The following is a 14,684-nucleotide window of genomic DNA, read 5'->3' on the forward strand; positions in this document are numbered from 1 at the left end:
TGTGCACATTTAGTACAATTTAAACAATTTAAAATAACACTGTTTAAAGACTATTGCACATATATTTCCATATAAATATGTTCATGTGATTTTGAGACATGTAAATCTCTACAAGCAGGTTGATGGAAATATTATATTAGCTAAATTTATTCACTTCTCATTTACTTTTGAGATGATCAAACAACTGGATTAGTAATCAGCACATTGAATGATGCAAAAAAAATGTGACTGTTGATATTAGTAAAATCAGAATGTAAAATGGACTGTACTTCCAGATATAGAAATCTTCTAAAATGTCCCAAGGGTCACTGGACCCGAAACATTGACGCTGCTTCCTCTGCACAGATGCTACCAGACCTGCTGAGCTTTTCCAGCATTTTGTTTTATTTTACATTCCAGAAACCGGAGGTTATCCAAACCTCTGCTGCCAATGTCTTAATTTATACCTTGTTTCACTAACCTACGTTATCTTGGCTGACTTAAGCTCGCTCCTACCAAACATCTCCAATTTAAAATTTCATCCATGTTTTCAAATCCCTTACTATCCATCCCAATCGCTCATCTCCCCTAACATTAATCCAGAGATATCTATGCATGTTTACGTCTGCGCCTTGAGTACTAACTATTGTAATTGCTCCAGTGACATCAATATCTCCAGCTATTTTGAAAGATCTGGAACATCTTTCTGCACTTGACATGCCTTCTGCAAATTTGTACTTCATGACAACTGAGATGTCATCTGACCTAATATTTCCTCCTGCAATTCTCTATCAAAAATCCATCAGATCCGATCTTAAAAATGTTATCTAAACCAGGGTCAGCAGCCATTGGTGTGAAAGAATTCCAAGTATCTACTAACTTTGTGGAAATATATATTTCCGTTTCAGACCTGAACTGCCATTTACATCTTCCAGTTTTTGATACTTGACTAAAATTTAACAATTCAATTTTAACACCCATCTCCTTCTAAACTGTAAAACTTTCCTACAGTTTAATCCTTTTATCTGTTTCTTTCTAGATAGATTCAGATTTTTATGTGAACAAAAGAAAATGGAGTTTGGTAATAATTCTCAATGATGACGATAAATTACAGACTTGTCCACATGACAGGCAGAGGTACAGCAGACAGAGTTCAAGACAGAACACTAAGAAATAGCACAAGATTTTTAAAAAATGATTCTTAGTGAAGAAGAAATAATGAGTGATCTAAAGGTACAAATGCATGGATTCTCAAAAGCTGCAATATATTTTAAGTCGAGAACTTTAATGTAAAAGAAATAATTCTGAATTTGTACAAGTTGGTTGCTGAGAAAAAAGGTATAGTTGCAAAAAGACAAAAATTCTGCCTCAAACACCACAGGCTGGAGCAGATAAAGAAAGTGAGAGTTAAGCACGATTAATTCCGCGAATTGGCAGATTGGTTACAAAGATACAATTGATGGAGAATCATTACAAAATGATTAAAAATTTAAATAATATCACAGAACAAAACAGAATTCTTCAACATCAAAGTGGATTCTCAAACAGTGCTATATCACCATCTCAGGTCTCTTTCGTATCCATCACATCTTAAATTAGAATTAGAGAATACGTACAATGTGGAATCTGGCCATTTGGCCCATCAAGTCCACTCTGAAGATCACCCCATCCAGACCCATCCTCCTACCTTATCCCTGTAACACTGCATTTCTCGTGAGCAATTCACCTAACCTGCACATCTCTGAACTGTGGAAGGAAACTGGAGCAACCAGAGGAACCTCACACAGACCCTGAGAATGTTTGTGTGGAGATTGCACATTAGGAGGGTAGAATCAAAACTGGATCCTTGGCACTGAGGCAGCAATGCTAACCACTGAGCCAACAATTTCCTAATACCACCACATAATTCACTCGTTCTACCTCTCATACCATGTACAATCTGTTACTTTATTAACCTAATTTCTTGCCTGCTCAGAAGAATTACTTTGGCTGTAAACTTTCATAAAAATCAAGATAAATCTATAATCATAAGCTACCATCCCCATTGGTTCTAGTGCTCCTTCTATTCAATAGTCATACAAGTGAATTCTTGAGACAACTAATCAATGTAGGTACAGGGTGCCTACCTACCTTCTTGTAATCTTTACTGAAGTTTTTTCTTCCCCCACTTCCACTGAACATTGGTTTAATTAAATTAATTAAAATCACATTATTGCAATAGGTTATCTGTGCATATTCTCCTGTGTTTACTCCTAATTTGGATAATGGCATTTCACACTAAAAAAATTACAATTATGCTGCAATCCTCCTTTCCAACGTGGAATGCCATATATGGCAAAAGCCATTTTTCTTTGCATGCCTTAAATAGCAGAACAACAAGCTTGTTAATTGGAGACAAACTATTGTCTTCCATATTCTTATACTGTTCAGCATTCCTACTTAGACTTTTGACAATTAAAAAAGCTTTCCTTCCTACTCTTCCATCTCTTGTATCATCCCCAATACAAACTATAGCCCATCAAATTGTATTTGCTTTACCTTATACAGATGAGGTCTATCAAGGGGTATGCAATTATGATGGCAATCCCAAAACAAAAAACACACCTAGCACTGTAGCAAGTTTTAATTACATTTTTGGCTTTCATGTTGGTAGTACCAATGTCCAACACCTGCGACTGTTGATTTTTAGTAAAATCCAATTGTGCACCAAACATTTCAATATTAATATTAAGCATTCTTTATGTATGTACCATTTATTGAAACTGTCCTGTTTGCCAAGATTTAAAATAAAATGTACAAGTCCAGCCATTAACCTTCAAATTGCAATTTAGGATGGCTATTTTAATACATAGCTCAGGCATGTGCAAAATGATGCATATCAATGTAAACATCTACATACAAGTTACGTCAGCTGACATGCCTTTCTTTCACTTCATTCATTAATGGGACATGGTCATTGGTGGCACGACCAACTTTTGTTGCCCATCCTTAAATGTTATTTTAAGGACACTGGTGCACCAACTTTTTGAACCACTGCAGTCCATGTGATGTAGATAAAACATTACGTGGACTGTGCAGCTGGGGGTTTAGCAGACAGTCAAACAACAGTGACAATTCCAAGTCAGAATGGTAAATGGTTTGAAGAAGAACTTCAAAGTAGCTATGTTTCCATTCAACAGCTGCCTTTCATCTTCCAAGCAATAGAGTCACAGGTTTGGAAGGTAATGCAAAATGAGACTTTTTGTGTCCCTTCTGTGAATATTTAGATGATACTAACATCTATGTGCCATTGGTCAAGCAAGGGCCTATTTATGTTGATACACTTGGTGTCAACCAATCAGACTTTGTCTCAGTTGGCATTAATTTCTTTAGTGCTGTCGAAGCAACACTCATCCAAGCAAGCAAATACTCCCTCTGAACTGTGCAGCCGTCATTCTGACATTGCACGTATGAAGATCAGTATCAATATGCCAACTGCAGCATTGATTTCCAGTTTCAGAAATCACTGCCATTTCTTACTTGAAGCCAGTAAGAAAGTTTGAAGGAATGACAATGTTCCAAACTTGTTCTGAGCCCTGTAAATTGTAGACAAATTCTGAAAAGTGGAAAAGTGAGCAGAATACCAAGTCTATCACCTGCTACTGTCACAGTTCAATGGCTAGTCAATAGTAACACACTGCTAAAGAATGAGAAGGTTACCTCACAAACATATTCCAAATTCATGAATGACAGTTTATCTCACCTCACGTGCCAAATTCAGCTCTTGTCCCTATTTGGAAGAAGCTGAAAAGTGATCTTGAACCAAATGGTCCTGGTAGAAACCAAAATAAGCAAAGCACAGATTGTTGCTAAGTTAATGCTACTGGATGTTACATTTGAGAACATTTTTGATGATCAAGAGAAGACTGATATGGCATCTACTGGCAGGATTGGATTTGTCCAGCTTTTTGTGCAAGCACATAACTGCATAATTGTCCACACTGTCATTTGGATGCCAGTGTTGCAATTGCACAGCTTCAGAATGCACTACAAGTAAGTTAAACTGCACACCAATCGAGCTGTGCAGTTTGTGGAATAAAGCTCCATTGCAGTGCGAAACCAGATTCAGAGCATGTTCAGGCTGTTCACTAGAATTTCAAAGCAATCAAAGACTTGGCACAGCAGCAGACCCTTCCAAGTTTAGTCTACCAACATTAAAGAGACAAATCTGTGCATTACTATGCAAGCTGAGCTGAAGAACTCAGGTAATATAATTGCAGCAATCAAATGTAGAAATTACAGTTTCGGCTTAAAAGATGAAGCAAACCTGCAGATACAAACTTAGAAGAGAACATCCCCATGTACAACAACCACCAATTTTATTTCCACTAAATTTCAGGGAAAAGAAATATTATGCAGGAAAACTAGGGGAGGTCAGAGTTTTCATCTGGGTCAATTAGCAATGCTATGAAAAGAGGCAAAAAGAAATAGCAGTATCTGGAACCTAAGATTTTGCTAAGGAAGCAATCATCATGGAACGTAATGGAAATTGTGGAATATTTTGAAAAGCTAACAAACTATATTATAATGAAGGCAAAATACCACACGTTAGATTTATCGAAAAGACATTACTGGAGAAATTCAGATCTGGCAGCATCTGTGGAGAGAGAAACAAGTTAACATTTCAAGTCTGGTACCACTCTTCTGTAGAACTATTTCTGAAGATCTGACACACTCAAAACATTAACTGTTTCTCTCTCTACAGATGCTGCCATATCTGCTGAGTTTCTCCTGCACGGTTTGTCACATACTAATAGCACATACGTGCCAATGTTGACAAACAAACTTTAACCCAAGCATAAAACCTGACAAGACAAAAAAAAAAGGGCCATCTGAAATGGGCAGTACAAGTAAAGTCTGCTATTCCAAATTTTTAGGCATGCAGAGATTCCAGATACTGCTAACTTTTTTTAATATCAAATGTTGTTATCCATTTAACCATCAATTTCATCACGTGCCTCTCTACAAAATACACAAGTCATACATTCATTCAGACGCTTGCAGGCCACTTTTTTGGTACAGTGATGAACCTACTAAGTCTTGCCAACTTTATAGAGAAAAAAGATGAACCAAACTACTCAATTAACAGTCCAATAATCATGAAATCTGTAATGTGAGAACACTGTGAACTTCCCTCATTCAATTATAAAATGATTATGTTATCATACTGTGGATTATACGAACATATGGATAGCACTAAATGCAAAATTAAAATGGAATTGTCCAGAAAAGAAAAACAGCCAGTGCTGCAAAACCAATTAAACTACATGACCGCCAAGAAAACAGAAACTGATCAAGAAGAGCATTATTTCAGATTTCAGAAGAATTAGAACAACACAAGTTCAATTGACCCAAATTTTTTGTATAACACATACCCAGAAGGTATGGCTGAATAAAACTTTAAAGATAAATTAACAGGAGAGTTGCAGGTACTTTTGGCTACAGATGCTGCAACAAGTTGACTGAATATAATCAAAGCAACATTTAATGTCTGAAGGCATATCACTCTAAGCTGATTATCTTCCCAAGGCAGGCTTCTGTTCATAGGAAGGGAGATTCTTCTACAGAAGAAATTAAAGTAGCAGATCAGCTAACTGGATCAATCATGCCAAACAAGAATATATACAAAAAATGAATAATTTCAGAGAATGAGAACAATTTCAAGACTTTTGAAAACCTCTTTGTTTAAAAACAGTGGTAAGGTAGCAAAGGAAGCAGCAGGAACAAAATGTTAAGAAAAAGTCAAACATGAAAGGCAATGGTCTAGTGGTATTACTGCTAGACTATTAATCCAGAAACTCAGTTAATGCTCGACGGTCCTGCGCTCGAGTCACGCCATAGCAAACAGTGGAAATTGAATTGAATACAAAATAGTCTGCAATTAAAAATCTACTAATGACCACAAACCATTATTGGAAAAAAAAACATCTGGCTGACTAATGACATTCAGAGAAGGCAACCTGTCATTGTTAGGTTCCCTTCTTGAGATTCTTACACTCTTGATGCAGCTGTAAAACATCAACTTCTTGTAAACAGCTACAATTTACTTAAGTCCAAGCTTTTGGAGGATCATTTAACACTCTTTGCAATGCTTGCAGAGTGTGTCAAGCGAGGCTCTTTGAACAAGGGAATCATCCTCCCTTTATACAGGGTTTCATATCAGTTGGTCATGCACGCAAGACACAACCCCCTGCCACTCCCCCATAGTCACATGCCACCCAAAAACAATGCAAAGTGATTAGACTATTCCTTAGACTGTAGCATTTCCAGAGTATGATTAGATTGTCACATCCTGCCTACAAAACAGAAACAAAACCCCCACCCCCAGACGTAAGATGAGAGTGACAACCCTTGACCAAGCATGGTATCAAAAATACTGAGCAATACTGGATTCAATAGGTGTCAGGAGCACTTTTCACTAGTTGGAATCATATGTGGCACATGAGAAAATGATTGCGGTTGTTGGAAGCCAGTCATCTCAGCTCCATGACATAGGAATTAGGAGTGAGAGTAGGCTATTCAGTCCTTGGAGCACGGTCTGCCATTTAACAAGATTATGGCTGATCTTACCCTGGTCTCAACTCTTTGTCCTGCCTGCTCCTCATAGCCCTTTATCACACTTTTCATCAGAAACGTTTTTTTCTTGAATCTGTTGACTGTTCACTGATCCCTGGAATGACCTATGAGGAGAGATTGATAAGGTTGTGCTCATTGGAAATTAGAAGAATGAAAAGAGACCTTATTGAGGCATAAAAGATTCTTAGGGTAGACACTGTGCTGTTACTTTGCTTTGTGGGAGTTTAGGAGCAGAGAGCATAATCTCACACTAAGGGGTTGCCGAATCATTCCAGACATAAGGATAAATGCTTTCTCTCAGAAGGTGGTGAATCTCTGGAATTCTTTACCAGAGGGCATTTCAGGCTGGGTCATTCAGTATATTTGAAGCTGAGAGACAGATTTTGTTAATCACTAAGGGAACCCAAGGTATTTGGGAATAGGGAAGGAAAGTGGAGTTGAAGATTATCAGATCAGTCATGATTGACTGGCGGAACAGGTTCAACTGGTCAATAGCCCACTTCTGCTCTTACATATTATGGTCTAAATAGTAAAATTGGAAAATTATCACCTAGGAGAAAGTGAGAACTGCAGATGCTGGAGATCAGAGCTTAAAAATGTGTTGCTGGAAAAGTGCAGCAGGTCAGGCAGCATCAAAGGAGAAGGAGAATCGACGTTTAGTCTTATGTCCGAAACGTCGAATCTCCTTCTCCTTTGATGCTGCCTGACCTGCTGCACTTTTCCAGCAACACATTTTTAAGCTCTGGAAAATTATCACATCCAGAAATGAAATCTGTGGATTCAGCAACATTAAAAACTTGTGCTACAAGACTGAAAATAAACTGGCATCTTTGCAAATTCAACGTTTCAGACATATCCAGCAAAGTCTTGCAGTTCTATGTTCACTTAACTCTTACAAGTTAAATTCGAACATCTGTACTGATATCCAATCAAGATCACTTGCAATGATGCAAAAGGTGAATTCATGTACTGCAAAAATCTTAAATCTGCCACGTGGCAGCATGGTCAATCATCTCAAATAAGAAAAAGTTAGCTAAAATCTTGGTCAGATTTTACAACATGTTTTTAAGATGATCAAGAAACTGGAGGTCTTATGGAGAAATGGTGAATGGATGATGTAAATAAGAAAGAAGCAGAAAAATAACTAAAACATTTGAATATATTTACTGTGTATGAAGTGACAAAAAACGTACACTAAGATAGATAATCATGCCAGGGGAAAGTGGTTATGCTGATCAGCTAAATGAGAGTAGATAAAGGACACTCCATAACGACGAGCATGAACTGGTTGGTGGAAGTAGCCAACAGAAAACAACTTAAAGTGACAGGGAAAAGGAGAAGTTAAAATTTCAGGCATAAATTTACCAGCAGTATCATAGCTAATGGAATCACAGATTAACCAATTATCCATAACTTCTTTCCTTACAATTGTGCATCATTTGAACAACTCCATTCTGATACAGCAAACCTTCAGAGTCTCTTTCTGAATGCACCTACACCTCCAGACTGCATCACACAGAATAAGCCCCACAGCAAATCTTTTTGTTGGTTGGGTGAGCACACATGCACGTGTTTGTGTATGTATATGGGGAGGTGGTGGATGGGGTGCGGGTGGAGGAAATAAAGAGACAAAGAGAAAGGTGGATACAGACATTGTCAAGGAATCTATGAGACTTAATGAGGCGGTTATTAATGTTTAATGTCTGTGCGTGGATATTGTTCTCAAAGGCACGCTCAGTCCCCCACTGCAGTACTGAACTACAATTCTCAAGCTGCAGTTGTGGAATCAAAGAAATTTCCAGTCTTCAGTCAGCAATGTTCTGAAGTCAGACACATCACTCTAGGAACACAACTTTGCTGTTCAGCAAGGCTTACTGATCATGAATCAGTCAGCATAGTTTTCTGGTGCCTTGCCCACATGGTCATGAGTAAGATTAAGTCTACCGAATCACAGCAAGCAAATCAATGGTGATATGCATATGGGAGAATTGAAGGTGAATCAAAAGACAACTAAAATTCCAACCCCAATAATTAATTCAACTACCAATGCAAGCATTTGAAACAAAGATAGAGAATGCTTGAGAAACTCAGGTCCAACAGCAACTCTGGAGGGAGAAACAGAGTTAATTTATTCCATAACATTGTTAAAAAAAGGAGGGGAGAAACAAGTTGCTTGTCAAAGCATCAAATGAGACAAAGGACGAAATGAAACTAGGAACTGAAATGGAAACAGTGTCAGGCTGTGCTCATGGATAAAGAGATCTAGTGTATGCATGTGCAGATCTCAAGATGCGACAGCAGCAGCTGTCTGAAGGGTGCTATATGTCTTTGATTAGATTAGATTAGATTAGATTACATTACAGTGTGGAAACAGGCCCTTCGGCCCAACAAGTCCACACCGACCCGCCGAAGCGAAACCCACCCATACTCCTACATTTACCCCTTGCCTAACACTACGGGCAATTTTAGCATGGCCAATTCACCTGACCCTGCACATCTTTGGACTGTGGGAGGAAACCGGAGCACCCGGAGGAAACCCACGCAGACACGGGGAGAACGTGCAAACTCCACACAGTCAGTCGCCTGAGGCGGGAATTGAACCCGGGTCTCAGGCGCTGTGAGGCAGCAGTGCTAACTGCTGTGCCACCGTGCCGCCCACTAAATATCCGTAATCCTGATTTGAAATATCCGTAATCCTGGTTTTGTTGGAAACAAGTAGGGTAGAACTTCAATTGAAATTCTTGCCAGGAAAGGTGGAGCCAGGGACAGTCAGAGGAAGAGGTGGTTGTGAAAGCGAGTTTTGGCAAATATTTAATACAATATTGGGGGGGGGGAGAGAGAGAAGAGGCAGCAGATAGAAAGGACAGAAGATAATGAACCCAAAGAAGATTAAAATTGAGGGAAAAACAGAACTTCAAAGTGGGCATAACTGGAAGGAAAGAAGCAGTGAGTCTTCACAAATGCTGCTAGCCCTGTTGCATTTCTCTAGCATTCGGTGCTTGTTTCAGATTTCTAGCACCTGCAATATTTTGCTTTTAGTCAAGTGTTTCATTCGCTGCCACATCTCTTCCAGATATGAGCATAGTTAAAAGCTCTGGTCTTCTCGGCAATGGGATTTCCATTTTAGTTTTTCTACTTAATCACCTTCACTGTGATCACCATCCTCATGTTCAATAAAATGCTTGCAAAAATTCATTTTCACAGCCACATCTTCCTTAATGAGTGCCTTTTGCTCCACTTTAGCCCACAGAGATTCCAACTGAAGTTCCTTCTTTATGTTGAGACATCCAATGTTCAACAGCTGCTCCTGCTGCACCTTGAGGTCTGCCCTCAGTGCCACCACATGCACACTCTTCATTTCACTTTCTTCCTGCATCAGCACATCCTCATGCTACCTCTAAGATGTTATGCTATCAGTTCTATTTCATGCTTTAAACAAGAAACCTTTTCTTCTCTCAAGTGTAAAGCAACGATAAACTCACTCACTCTCTGTAGATGTTGTCAGACCTGCGAAAGTTGCTCCAACGTGTATATATTTGCTGGGTTTCACTGGAATATAATCGGGAATGAAAATACTATCTGCACCTCTTTCTTTTCTGAAAGCAAATAAACGATGAAGCTAGGAACACATGACAAATCAATAACTCACTGTAATTTTTGCATTAGAAACAATATAATAAATCACCTGTTGACTCTGACTATACACTATGTAGTCATAACTCTTCTGGGATTTCACCGTTCATAAGGCCAATTTGTTTTTACTGACTTGTTAGAAAAAGCTAGTGTTCCCATTCCTTAAATGGATAACAAACACAAACAAAGTTAATGCTTTTGGGAAGTAAGGTTCCTAAAATTCCAACTTGAAGGTAAACTTGAAATTAAAACCACAAGTAATATATTTCTAAATTATTAAATTTGGGGGGAAAAAAGGTACTAAAATGAGAAAATTAGTTAATCAACGCTATACCTCAATGTGAAGCTCAAGAACATGTTGATTTGTAAATTAGAAACTCAGTACCAGCAATAAAACGTTTGCACACTAAAGAAATTTACAAAGCCAGTGACATTTGAATTGCTTTGATTGTTTATGGTTAGCCAAAATGCTCATGACACCACTCAGAGACCTAGAAACTACACTATTAAAATGTAAACACACACTTCTGGATATATGACAGGATGGTTATTATTCACTCAAAAACATTTGGTATCTGCCACTTCCTCCCCACAATAAGGTCATCAGCCATTTTTAAAAGTAGAAAACAAATGCATAAAGAAAAAGTATTTAAACATTTCAAAGTTTAAGACATTTGAACATGACATTGTAAAAGTACAGATAAAATGGACAGTAATCAATTCAGTGTCAATAGCTTTACATTTGAAAAAAAACGACTTTTTGATTTGAAAATCTGTTGGTGAGTGCAGCAAGGTAACAGACCTCAAACTAAGGCTCTGTTTGGGTCAAACAAACAGGTCACATTAAACAAAGCAGACAGATGAATAAACATCCACGTCATATCACAAAACAAAATTCTAATTAAGATTCATCAAATACGTAACTGGCATCCTATAAAAAGAGATGCCGCAAACAACTCAAAGCCATTACAGCATACTTCTAAAAAAAATTAAAGTTGAATAGTCTTTGTTAGAATAAGTTTAGAACATATAGCTTTTCAAGCAATGTTTAGAGTTTGTGGGGACAGTCCTGCTCCAAGTAAAAATTACATAGGCCAGAGAACAAAAAAATTTAATAATTCTACAATGCTAGAGATTTTGAATTAAACATTCCTAAAACAGTTATTTTACAAGATTTAAAACCTGATGTTCATGATATTCCAACTTATATGACCAGAAAGCACGTAGATTCATTTTGTATAATTATGACTTCTTTCAGCTTAGCTGCATCAAAATATAAAAGTAGCATGTTAATGCGCCATTTGGAGCTTTGTCACACTTTCGCAGTATTTACTTCAGTATGATTGGTTATTTGCAATTCAAATCACTGTTCTAAGTCCAAGCTTGTGACTGGCTCCTTGCTAAACAAAAAAAGATTATGAAGCAGCCTAAAATAACTTGTCCTGAGAATTACAGCTCTGCAAATTGAGAACTGTGCTAAAATGTTTGACTGCACAATCATTCAACTGTTTATTTTATCCCATTGCTTTAAAGAAGTGGCTTTCCCAACGTATTTGTCTTCTTTCCAGCGGTGTTTAGTTCATTGTAATGCTTTGAAAATGAATCTCAATTTTGCCGTTTTGACGATAATGTTAAAACGATGCAAGTCCGAATCACACAAATTAAGAATATTGTTTTCAAAATTCAAAATCTGCAACTTTGATATTATATACAAAATTATAAATCATCACAATCTTTCTTATGTTACTGGAGGCCTAAAGGAGGCAGCTGTCACGATGATTCTTGTTTGTTGATCCTGGAGCAACCCAACCTCATTGTAATTCATCCACTGAAAAAGCCCACATGGGACTCGAGCACAGGTGGAAGGACCTTGGATTTACCTCACTAAAAATGAGACAATTTGACCACTGCCATTGCTGCTTCCCTTACTTGCATTTTGCCCTCACTGGGGCAAAGTGGCAGTGGAAGTTTGTTTCCTTCATAATGTTTATCTAATCAATGCAAGAAACATTACATAGGACCAATAGGTAGAAAACTTGCCACCAGAGTACATGAGCAACAGTATGTAATAAAACGACATGACCAGTTCTCCCTCATGTCAATACACATTTGACAATGAAGGACACTAATTCAATTGGTGAAAATGTGTTGCTGGAAAAGCACAGGTCAGGCAGCATCCAAGGAGCAGGAGAATCAACGTTTCAGGCATAAGATCTTCTTCAGGAATGAGGAAAGTGTGCCAAACAGGCTAAGATAAAAGGTAGGGAGGAGGGACTTAGGGGAGGGGCATTGGAAATGTGATAGGTGGAAGGAGGTTAAGGTGAGGGTGATAAGGTGAGGGTGATAGGCCCGAGTATGGGTGGGGGCGGAGAGGTCAGGAAGAAGATTGCAGGTTAGGAAGGTGGTGCTGAGTTAGAGGGTTGGGGAAATGAGGAAACTGGAGAAATCTGAGTTCATCCCTTGTGGTTGGAGGGTTCCGAGGCGGACGATGAGGCGCTCTTCCTCCAGCCGTCGTGTTGCTATGATCTGGCGATGGCGGAGTCCAAGGACCTGCATGTCCTTGGTGGAGTGGAAGGGGTAGTTCAAGTGTTGAGCCACGGGGTGGTTGGGTTGGTTGGTCCAGGTGTCCCAGAGGTGTTCTCTGAAACATTCCACAAGTAGGTGGCCTGTCTCCCCAATATAGAGGAGGCCACGTCGGGTGCAGCGGATGCAGTAAATGATGTGTATGTGGAGGTGCAGGTGAATTTGTGGCAGATATGGAAGGATCCCTTGGGGCCTTGGAGGGAAGTAGGGGGGGTGGAGTGTGGGTGCAAGTTTTTCATTTCTTGCGATTGCAGGGGAAGGTGCCGGGAGTGGAGGTTGGGTTGGTAGGGGGTTCAACTGGGATAGGCAAAACAAAGACAAGCTCAGGAATTCCTGGAGGCCTGATATTCATCCACTGGTGCCATAAACAAACATGTTGAAATAAACTTCATCTACAGACTACGACTGTACAAAACCAAAAATAGAACGATCTGCCATGACAGACAGAACTGAATAAATTCTGGACAGATCACAAAACTGCACTTCATTGGGAGGCTACACAGCACCCAGTAAAGAGACAAAACATTTGCAAAAAAAAAATTAAACCTGCTCAGCAAACTCCAACAGTTATTTACTTTGGATGGAAATGTGTACAAAAACAGTGAACTAACACACACGTTCCACATCCCAGTTGATTCTTGCATTCAACTGTGAAACATCAGAATTACGTTTTCAATCTATCATACATATATTCTTCCCGATTTATAACTAGCAATCCATATTACCAATTTTCATAAGCAGGACAACTGTGACAAGAATGGAAGGGGTGGAGCTTAATAAAAATCATTATTACCTTTTACTGTTTGCGCATATGCACTACAATTTCAACAGGTAATATACATGAATTTGATCTTGCTATTCACAAGAACAATCCTATTGAAGCTCAAAGCTATTATTGAAATCAATGAAAATAAATAAATAGTCTTTACAGCTTATGTACAGCATGATGATCAACCCACACCAAAGTAAAATAGTGAATACCATCATAAAGAGCTTACTACAAACAATTGAGCCAGCAACTTTTTGCCATGATGATTAATAAATGGTAACTACTGGTTTATTACTAGTGTTCAATACTGAATTGCAGATCAATGAGAATGGTTCTGTTAACATGAGTCATAATGTTCTCTAATACAGGTTTTGCAAGTCTTCCCCGACAAATTTAAATAGAAGATGTTGAAGCAGACTTAAAATCATTAATTCTTTCCCACATAAGCAAGCAAATTTGACAATACAGGATCACTAACTCACCAAACATTTTGGCTACCATCTGTTTGAAACTTGTAGCAAATACTGGACACCAGAGTTTTAATAGGGCTGTTTCATTTATTACTTTTAATCCAAATTACCTTCCGAGAGGCATGTAAGGCTCTTTTTTGCCATCTAGTTTCTATTGCACAGTTCTGTACTCGGAGGTCACATATAAACGTGTCACATTAGGAGACCAACAGCAACGAATATGTATACAGTCGGTTCTGCTCTCACGAGTGTTACTTCAACCAGAATTGGATTTAACATGATTGAAGAATTTAGACCGTTATTTGTAGAACACAAACTTTCCTCACTTGTATTGGCTGTACTGCAATTCCAGCCCCATTAGCTTAAATGGCATGGCTATTGTGCTATTTTCTTATAAGGTAAGATGCATGACAACAGAACGAGCGCTTTATGTCAGAACCGACTGTATTCCATTGGACTTTCTTGGTTGCTAATAAAAGGAATGCATGTTTCAGTGATGGTTGTGAAGCCATCAGACACAAAGATATCTATTATCTGTATACATAGTTAAGTTAATTTTCTGCACAAAACAGCTGCCAAAGTATCATTATATAATTGGTGGCAAAGAATAATTTAGCAGAGAGATATTCCTCTTC

At 38.4% G+C, this 14,684-nt stretch overlaps 1 protein-coding gene across 4 annotated transcripts in view; it reads right to left on the reverse strand.

Annotated features, from left to right (window-relative positions):
* LOC122555385 (dual specificity tyrosine-phosphorylation-regulated kinase 1A) overlaps nucleotides 1-14,684 on the reverse strand; it is a 114,046-nt gene that overhangs the window by 73,127 nt on the left and 26,235 nt on the right. Inside the window, exon 1 of one of the 4 annotated variants that reach the window (XM_043701349.1) lies at nucleotides 6,589-6,691. The exons of the other annotated variants lie outside the window; for them this stretch is intronic. The gene's annotated coding sequence lies outside the window, so the exon portion shown is untranslated. Of the gene's footprint in view, nucleotides 1-6,588; nucleotides 6,692-14,684 lie in introns of those variants that run through there. 4 annotated transcript variants of the gene reach the window in all.

The sequence above is a fragment of the Chiloscyllium plagiosum genome, chromosome 12, assembly GCF_004010195.1.
Source record: "Chiloscyllium plagiosum isolate BGI_BamShark_2017 chromosome 12, ASM401019v2, whole genome shotgun sequence".
Classification (NCBI taxonomy): Eukaryota; Metazoa; Chordata; class Chondrichthyes; order Orectolobiformes; family Hemiscylliidae; genus Chiloscyllium; species Chiloscyllium plagiosum.